Here is a 9,004-nt window from a genome sequence, read left to right as displayed (position 1 = left end):
ATTACACAATTTTCTGTCCTTCATTGCTAATAACCACAGCCTTTACGACATTCATTGCTACACTTTGCTTCCAATTTCTCCTATTTTCTATGGCTGTAGCATTTTTCGTTGCATTGTCGCTAACATTTACTTGTTATTGTAGCCTTCATCGCCCGCATACTATAAATTATGTCATTGTTAAGGGCCTTACTGTTGCACTGCACTGCCGCCTTTTTGTTTTTTTTTTTCCTTTTTCCCAGATGAATTAAAAAACATAATTTCTTTCTCCATGGATAACAATAACCAATATCCCCAAACTTTGTCTTTGGGCTCTCTTGGAATTAAAGGGAGAAATATAAAAAGTGTTTATATAGAAAGAATTATCTTAAGTGATGTGATTAGCTTTAGGTTCTTAAAAAGGAAAGAAGAAAATTGGGCCATTTAAGACAGGCCCAAGGAAGGCAAAAAAGACTTGCTAAGAGAACTTGAGAAAACACTATGCAGGGGAACAACTTGCCTAACATTCATCAAAGATTATTGAGGAAAAGCTTTTAGAAAATCATCAGCAAGCCCTCAATGGATCAAGTCCATTAAATTTGTTGAGGGAAGTGTGAAAAAAATTAATCTTCATCATTCTGTCTCCATCAATGCTCTACGAACGCCAATAGTAGTACCCACAAGTTTTTTTTCCATTTAATGCCACTTCGATGATCTGTGGGTTATTAGTTGCACCTCATCAATTCGTGGACTATTTAGTATATTATCTTTGTAATTGTGTTATTTCTACTCTATTGCGTCAGTTAATTGTGAGCTGAATACTCATCTTAAATTTTGTTTATTTTCTATTACTCGTTCGTGCCCAAGATTGTTATCTGAGTACTGGCGTCCGGTTCACAAATGTTGGAATTTGAAAAACCTCACAAATTTCTCTTAAAGTGCTTGTCAGTTCAATGTAAATTTGTTTTTTAAAGTATCGTCTAATGTTGTTGTATGTTTATATATTTTGTTTTTGAAGCAGTGTAAATTATCAATTTTGAACTAAGGGCCTATTACAATAAAGTATTAAATTTTATTATGTCTCTTTTTTTGATAGCGTTGTTTGTTGTACTTGATGTTAGGTGGCTATGAATAAAATATAATCTTTGTATTTCATGTCAGATATAAGGGTATTTATGTCAAAAAACGTGGATCCAAACTATTTGCTTATTTGTTTATTTGCTTCTCAAAAGACATTATAGAATGCTTATAGATTTGGATGAAAAATGAAATAAGAGATGAGAGTATATAAATGGCACATTACGGCGCCAACGTGTGTGGTTATGGTTGGGCATCCATCCGCACCTTTGTTAGGTTACAAACGCGCTTGGTAGTCTCGCCATGCTCTATCGGTGACCTACCTTCATACGCCTACTGTTATCTATTGCTAATTTTGTTTCTTGTTTCATCTCCTCTCCCCTCTAAACTTGGCTCTGATTGAGCATTGTAGCCAATAGTCACACGTTACCCTGCGAGGCATGCAACTTATATATAATTTACCGGACCGTTGTTCTATCATCATTAATTTCAACCATATCTGCCTTTTCCACCAAATGTTTGCTGTTAAACAGTGGGTGTAGGACTATCACATGCTGAACGGTTACTAATTTTTAATATTGGACGACTTTCTTTCATATTTTCATATGGCTCTCAATTCCCTCGGCTCATTTCTTCCTTTCGTATTATTTCTCGTACTCTAACTGAACTCTTAATCATCAACACTTGTCTTTCAAGTCTCTCATTATTTTCCATCTCCCAGCCCCTCTTTCTCCCTCCAAGAATCCTCTTGTTATCTTTTTTCTTCCTAACAATCTAGACTCCCTAAACCCATTTGGGTGCAATTCCATTGCAACTATGAACCCCTATTGTGACTTCTTGCACGTTTTTACACGTTCCTCCTCATCCAAACGCTATTTTCACCCCAATGCTTTGTTATGCTTGAATCCGGCCCAGGAAAGGGCCGGCTGGACCCGGTCCAACCCGGGTCTATACCAGGCGGAGGCGGAAACAGAAAAGAGGAGGGGGGCGGACAAGGTGGGCCCCACTTGCGGGCTGATTGTGATTACTGTGGGAGGGAAATTTTTTGAATGCAAAGGGCTGTTATAGGATATTTGTAGGAATCCTTTATGTTAATTAGGAGGATAGGAAGGGACGAGGGGTTATTCTTGAATATTTGAATGTAATTTGAGATCTAGTTTCTTGCTTGGGCTCTTGGCGTTGCCGAGTTGTCGGAGAGTTGTTCTTTCCTCTCGAATCGAAGAAACATTGTATCTTCTTCTTATTGTCTTGCTTCTACTATTGGAAATACAAAATTTGTGTGATTTCTTCTCAGATTTCTAGGCGTATTCCTCCTGTTTTCCCTGTTTCTTGGTGATTTCTGCTGTGGACAGCATTTTACTTTGGATCTAATCTTGGTTTTTGGTGAGAAACACTTGGAAATCCAAGTTGTTTCCTATCAGGCTCTTAACCTTAGCCAACCCTGTTAACAAAACCCCATAGCCTTTCTAATTTCCCATGCCTGACCATTGACGTAGCTTCAACACTCTTCTACACACACCAAACCACATGCGCAACTCTCATGCTGGTCTATATCATGCATGCTCATTCCTCTTCCTTCATCGAACACCAGCTTAGTTGCTCTTCTTATTTTGATGAGGACATCAAGGGCATGAAATATAATCGAGCATGGCCGTTCGATCTACGGCCACGATCGAGTCAATGTGTTTTGAGTTATTTTCATATATTTGTTTTATATTATGTTATTTGTTATTTTATGTTGTAATTGTTTTCCTGTTTTAACCCCTTGCTTAAGGGAAGTCGTATATAAGCCCTAAGAGTAAGGTCGTCTTTTATCTTTGAGTCCTTTTGTATGAGGCTATTTATAGCTATCATGTTCTTACTCCTAAAGTAAATGATTGAATGATAAAAAAAATTTGTGCTATTGCTTTAGTTTTGAGAATCTTGAGAGTGCTTAGAGAGAGAGCGAGAGCCCTAAGAGAGGAGGATCGGATCACCCACCAACTTTGGAGACGGCCGGGTTTTGTGGTCCTTATCTTTTTCTTTTCTCATTTACCTTTCTTCCATCCCCTAGCCGCCGGCCAAGTTCTTTCAAGCCTTTGCCGCCGGCCACTCAACTTCTCACACCAGCACCGCATAAACCCCTCCCATACCAAACCACCGACAACTTCATCCCCATCACCACCACCGAAATCCACTTCAAGCCCCCCAAGTCGCCGGCCCTCTTCTCTCATCCTCCCTCCAAAATTCAAATCCCACCTGAATCCTTTCCATAAGTATCTACTCTTAATTTTGGGAAGGTTTAATTTCAAATTCAAAGCAATTTGAATTTGAAAATTTCTTTCCTAAATTAAGACACCTATTTTAGGAAAGTTCCTAAATTAAATTCTATTTGAATTTGAAATTCAAATAGGATTTAATTAAAACATTTCCTAATTTCAATACCCAAATTAAGAAGCTATAAATCTATCCCATCAATCCTCTCCAAGCATTGATTATTGCCGGCCCCTACTGGGGGATTAGGAAATTATTTCCTAAATCCCAAATTCCCCTTTTGACAGCAATTCCAATTTCCCCACCTTTCTTTGAATTTGACTTTTAATAGACAAATCGAGAAAAAGGATTCATGTAGCCGACCTCACTAGTGGGATAAAGCTTGATGTTGTGTTGTTGTTGTAGAGAACTTCTCCAATTGGAAATCAATTAACATCCTCCCATCTCTCCTACCCGCCCCCTAGCTTGTCTTCCAATCCCCTCTCTCCTTGCCATTAATTCTCCCTCTCTTGGAATAATTTCAAATTCCAAGCTCCTAAATCCTCCACACTCAAATCTGAAATTCAAACTTCAGTTTTGATGATTCTCCTCCTCTAACCTAACCCTAATGTCAACGTGTGGTCCCCACCTATAGCCGGCATCTCTTCCCCTCTTCCCCTTTGGAATTCGCATGATGAGTTCCTCTCTCCATAGGAACCTTCAAGGAAGTAGCAACCATCGTCTTCAACACATCAAGTCTTGAGAGAATCTCTTCATCTCTAGTTAAGATTTCAAGGGATATAACAACGAACACCTTCAATACCTTCAACTTTTGAGAGAAACGTCTCTCTCTCTAGGTAAATCCACGACAAGGGTGGATTTCTTCCCCTTTCAATTATTTCCTAATCCCCTAATCTGTTTAGGTGATGACGATTCACAAGGAGCCGTGCTTCACCTTTGCCTAAGCTTAGTAAACGTGGGTTTTGTTTCGCCATTGCCCAAAACCTTGTAAACATAGGATTGAGTGCACTTTCTATGCTTCTAATCTTATTGTTAGATTAGGGATTTGTTTGAAAGCTATTTACTTTGCATGTTGTTGAATTTCTAACTTGTTTTTGATTCTCCAAGTGCTTGGCAAGTGGCTTAGCCTAAACGTAGGCACCCCTCTTTTGTTTTTCTATTGTCGTTTTTTTATTGCTAACAGTTTTAATCTTACTTGCTCTTATCAAGGAATTGTGCAAATTCTTATTACATTCATTTTAAGCATTTGGTTATACATCACTTATTTCATGGGTCAAGTCTCTTAACCAACACACACACCTCTCTTGCTTACTCATTTTCTCACAAACTTTAACCTCCCTGCATGTTGAGTTCTTTGCCTACTTTGACTCCCAACCACGTTCAACTCTTCTTTTTTTTGGCATTTCCCTCACCTGCTAGCCACTCTTTCTCTAGTTCTAGCCCACTCTTGCTATCAATCTTCTTCTGAAATCTTTTGGGTACTTACTATGACCTTCATGACACCATTAACACTGCATACAATAATTATAATTTGCCGAGCTCTATTTCTCTTTCAAACATCTATGATTTTAAATCACAACTAATCCCATTATGACATCAACCGGGTGAACCTTGAGCTATTTTCTATAGTATAAATCGTGGCCTCACCTCTTCATGACATTGTTTAAGGTGAGCCTGATAGCCTCCTTAAAAAGAAAAAACTAATGAAATTCTGGGGCGATGCAATTTGCATGCTTTATCATATCTCTCTTCTCCATGATGTAACCCGTCTCACCCTTGTATGAAATCTAACTTAGCCATCCTTGTAGCCTTATTGTCTTGAGTAAATTAGCAAAATTCATGAAGATATGTTGACCATTTTCGTTCTTAACTTTCCAAGCATCTCTATACTAATTTCATAAGCTTGTCCATTAAACAATTCATCCATTGACTCACTCGACCTTGGGCTAAAGGGAAGCATATTTAAACCCAGCATATCAAGCCTATGAATTGTCTTTCCACTTTATGTTCCTCATCTTTAAATTAATGGCATGGCTTCCTCCAATCCAATGAACAGATATGAGAAGGGAACCAAAACTCCAAAAAATTTAGGCATAGTTGTCTGCATATACATTAACTTAAAATAGAAGTATAACATGTTGCAAGCTTGTACACCTCAATTGAAAATTCACAAGCTTTAAAAATTCATAAAATAATGTTGCTTTCTTCATCGTTTAGGTGAGTTGCTCAAGGTATATTAAAACCTCACAAAAAATGTGAAAGAAGAAATATACTTGATTTTGATTCAGGGATGAGTTGCAAACAATACTCATGCTACTTGAAAATGAGATAACGAAGGCTTGCTCACTCTCTCACTTAAAGTTCTTAAGCTTCCTAACTTGCAATCTTGAACTAATGGTTGAACAAAATCACATTTCTATGTGCATATCTGATGACCATTTACCAATCATGGAAAGTGAAATAGCCTAATGTTGTTGAATGCTAAAAAATAAAACATTAACCTTTTGAATTTTTCTACTTAGGGTCCTGCAGAATAAAATGTAATATTGTGTAAAAGAATGTAGTGTTTTGAAATTTTTGGAATTGTTTGGATGAGTATAAAAAAATGAAGGCTTGCTTAGCACTCTCTCGCTTAAAGTTTTTAAGTTTCCTAACTTGCTTCTTGAACTAATGGTTGAACAAAATCATATTTCTATGTGCATATGTGATGACCATTTACCCAATCATGGAAAGTGAATATCTTAATGTTGTTGAATGCATAAAAAATAAACAATAACCTTTTGAATTTTCTACTTAGGGTCATGTAGAGTAAAATGTAATATAGTGTAAAAAGAATGCAGTGTATTTAAAATTTTTGGAGTTTGGATGAGTGTAAAAAAATGAATGCTTAGCACTCTCTCGCTTAAAGTTTTTAAGCTTCCTAACTGCATCTTGAACTAATGGTTGAACAAAATCACATTTCTATATGCATATGTGTTTACCATTTACCCGATCATGAAAATGGAATGGCCTAATGTTGTTGAATACATAAAAAATAAACAATAACTTTTTGAATTTTCTACTTAGGGTCTTGCAGAGTAAAATGTAATATAGGGGCTGTTTGGTTGCCTGAAAAAAAAAAAATACAGTGTAAAGTAAATGCAATGTAAAGTAAATGTAATGCATTTAGAATATTTTGCTATGTTTGGTTGTCTGCAAAAGAAACACAGGAGATTTGTTTCCCTTGTTTGGTTAGGTATATCCAGAGTAAAGTAAAATTAACTTTTTTTTTTAATTATTTTTTACAGGGAAGAGAACTACCTTCAGTGAACACCATTGCATCTATAGATCTAGTGGCTTTTGACACTAAAGTTGTCTTCTATCATTTTCTGTAGCTTGCTAAAGTCACCATATGGCTGCACAAATATTTGACTTAAAAAGATTTCTTTAAAAAATTATATCTGAATATCCTGATATAAAATATATTTTAAATTTTTAAATCTACACTAAAATTAATCATATATATATATATAGTTAAACACTTCGCCGCTACAGCAATACTCCGGTCGTCGTAACGCCTCACAAGCGCTCCGGCAAGCCACCGCCGCCTCACCTTCTCCAATCCTCAGCTTCGCCGGACACCTCTGGTTCAAATCCACCACACACCCCGTCGATGCACACCTCCCATTCCCCCCTTCGACGATCATCGCCAAGTTGAATCAATCAACAAGGCTAACATCATAGAAATCAAAATTGTTTCGCTCGCCGCCGGCGAGAGAGAACTCGGCGAGGGTCGCCGGAGGTGTTTGGCCTGTTGCGCAGGAGCCGTTGTTGGAGCTGTGGAAAACGCAACTGGTTCGGGTCTAGAGGCGGCCGGACCAGTTGGGAGGGGATTGGAAGGAGCGAGAAGAAGCAGTAGGGAGTTCGAAGCCGGCGGAGGAAAGCGGGGGGTGGCCGCGTTGGAGAGGATGGCCGGCCATACTGTGAAGTGGCATTTGTTGAAGGTGAAAGAAGCAGTAGGGAGTTCGAAGCCGGCGGAGGAAAGCGGGGGGGGGCCGGCGTTGGAGAGGATGGCCGGCCATACTGTGAAGTGGCATTTGTTGAAGGTGAAGGTGGTTGTTGCTTGTTCCAGTCGACCGAGTGGCAATTCTGAACCCTGTCACGGCCGTGGCAGGGAGCTCGTCGTCCTCTTCACCGTCGCCCTCATCTGCCACACTCTGCAACGCCATTACCTGTGCAAGCCTCGCTGCTGCCGCCTTTGCCGCCACATTCTGCGTCCTCATAACCGTCGACATTCCCCCAACGCCGGTGACCGTTAGTGACGACGAGCGGTGGTGCCCCGTCGACATCGTCGGCGACGACGAGCTCATGTTACTCGATCCCCCGCTTCTCTGTCGCGCATGCATCGGGCTTGATCCCCTTCTCCACTCCATTACCACTCCTCAGATCTCCCCTGTTACAGAACCCAGAGAGAAAGCAGGGACGTCCGATGGAAATTGGACGGAAATGATTTGGACAAAATATGAAGTGGGCAGGTGGAACGGAACAGGCGTTGAAGTCGGGAGGAAATTTATCGAAGGAGCGAAGTCGAACAAGAATGAAGGAGCCGAAGAAGCCACTCATGCAATCTTACACCTCTAGAAAGTTACTATTGCGTCACCTGCGAGCTCCCGTACTAACTTTCGATGAAAATCTCGCAACTGCCGATCGGACAGGCAAAGCGAACGTAGTCGAAGGACCGAAGTCGAACAAGAACGAAGGAGCCGAAGAAGCCTTTCGTGCAATGAAGCCGAACATCACGATGACGATGCCAAAGATTTCTTCCGATGAATTTATAACCCTCTCATATTGAGCGGGTTTCTAATTCGCGCGAAACACACTCCCTTATACACGCCTAATACTTCGGATGATTTCCTTTTGTTCCGCTCAAAATTAACCAAACAACCAAATTTAGTAAATGCATGTAATTGTTTTACTTTACACTCCTAATTCAGGCAACCAAACAGCCCCATAGTGTAAAAGGAATGCAATGTATTTGAAAATTTTGGAGTTGTTTGGATGAGTGTAAAACAAATGCAAGTGATTGTTTTATAAAAATGAATGCATTGTAAAACCCAATGATGGTGATTGTTGGTGTCCAACAATTGGCGGCTGGTTGCAGATAACAAAGGCGGTAGGCAATAGGCAGGGGATAGCGGCGGCAGGTGACCAAATCAACCAAAAATCCCACATCTTACATAAGGTTCTTCAAGTTAAGATGAAATCCGTGAATAACTAATGATCATGCCCTGCCTTTTTAGCTCGTCTTGTCTTGTCCACCACTTTAAATTGCTAGCATCCATGCTTTATGCCTGTATACTATTCATTGAAATTTGTATGATTAATCCTTTGCTTGTAAGCGACTTGGTGTTAATCTTGAAAGCATGTATTTGGCACACATATTTCCACGCTAGTTTGTCTAGATACCTGAGAGGAGCAACTGATGTTTATCGAACAAATTCCTTGGATATGATGGTTTACTGCCCTTTGATGCTCAGATTGGGTCTATTGGTATACTCAAGATGACATAATCATGAGATCTTGATTGGATCTACTTCAACTATTCCCCATGAACTAAATTCAAAATCTAAATAGTAAATTTGACCTTAAAAGTGAGCCTAAGAAATCACCTTAATTGAGAGCATTGTTCCAAGAAGCTGCTGGTGTAATTAATTGTTGG

At 39.4% G+C, this 9,004-nt stretch overlaps 1 protein-coding gene and 1 pseudogene across 2 annotated transcripts in view; one reads left to right on the top strand and one right to left on the bottom strand.

Annotated features, from left to right (window-relative positions):
- The window catches only part of LOC110093311, a 30,722-nt gene that overhangs the window by 16,248 nt on the left and 5,470 nt on the right, over nucleotides 1-9,004 (top strand). The gene's annotated exons all lie outside the window — the stretch shown is intronic.
- Nucleotides 5,912-7,718, bottom strand: LOC110093271 (annotated as a pseudogene).

Source organism: Dendrobium catenatum, unplaced genomic scaffold (genome assembly GCF_001605985.2).
Source record: "Dendrobium catenatum unplaced genomic scaffold, ASM160598v2 fragScaff_scaffold_743, whole genome shotgun sequence".
In the NCBI taxonomy this organism is placed as follows: Eukaryota; Viridiplantae; Streptophyta; class Magnoliopsida; order Asparagales; family Orchidaceae; genus Dendrobium; species Dendrobium catenatum.
Note: the sequence above shows the minus strand (reverse complement) of the source record. Positions and strands in the feature narration are given on the sequence as shown.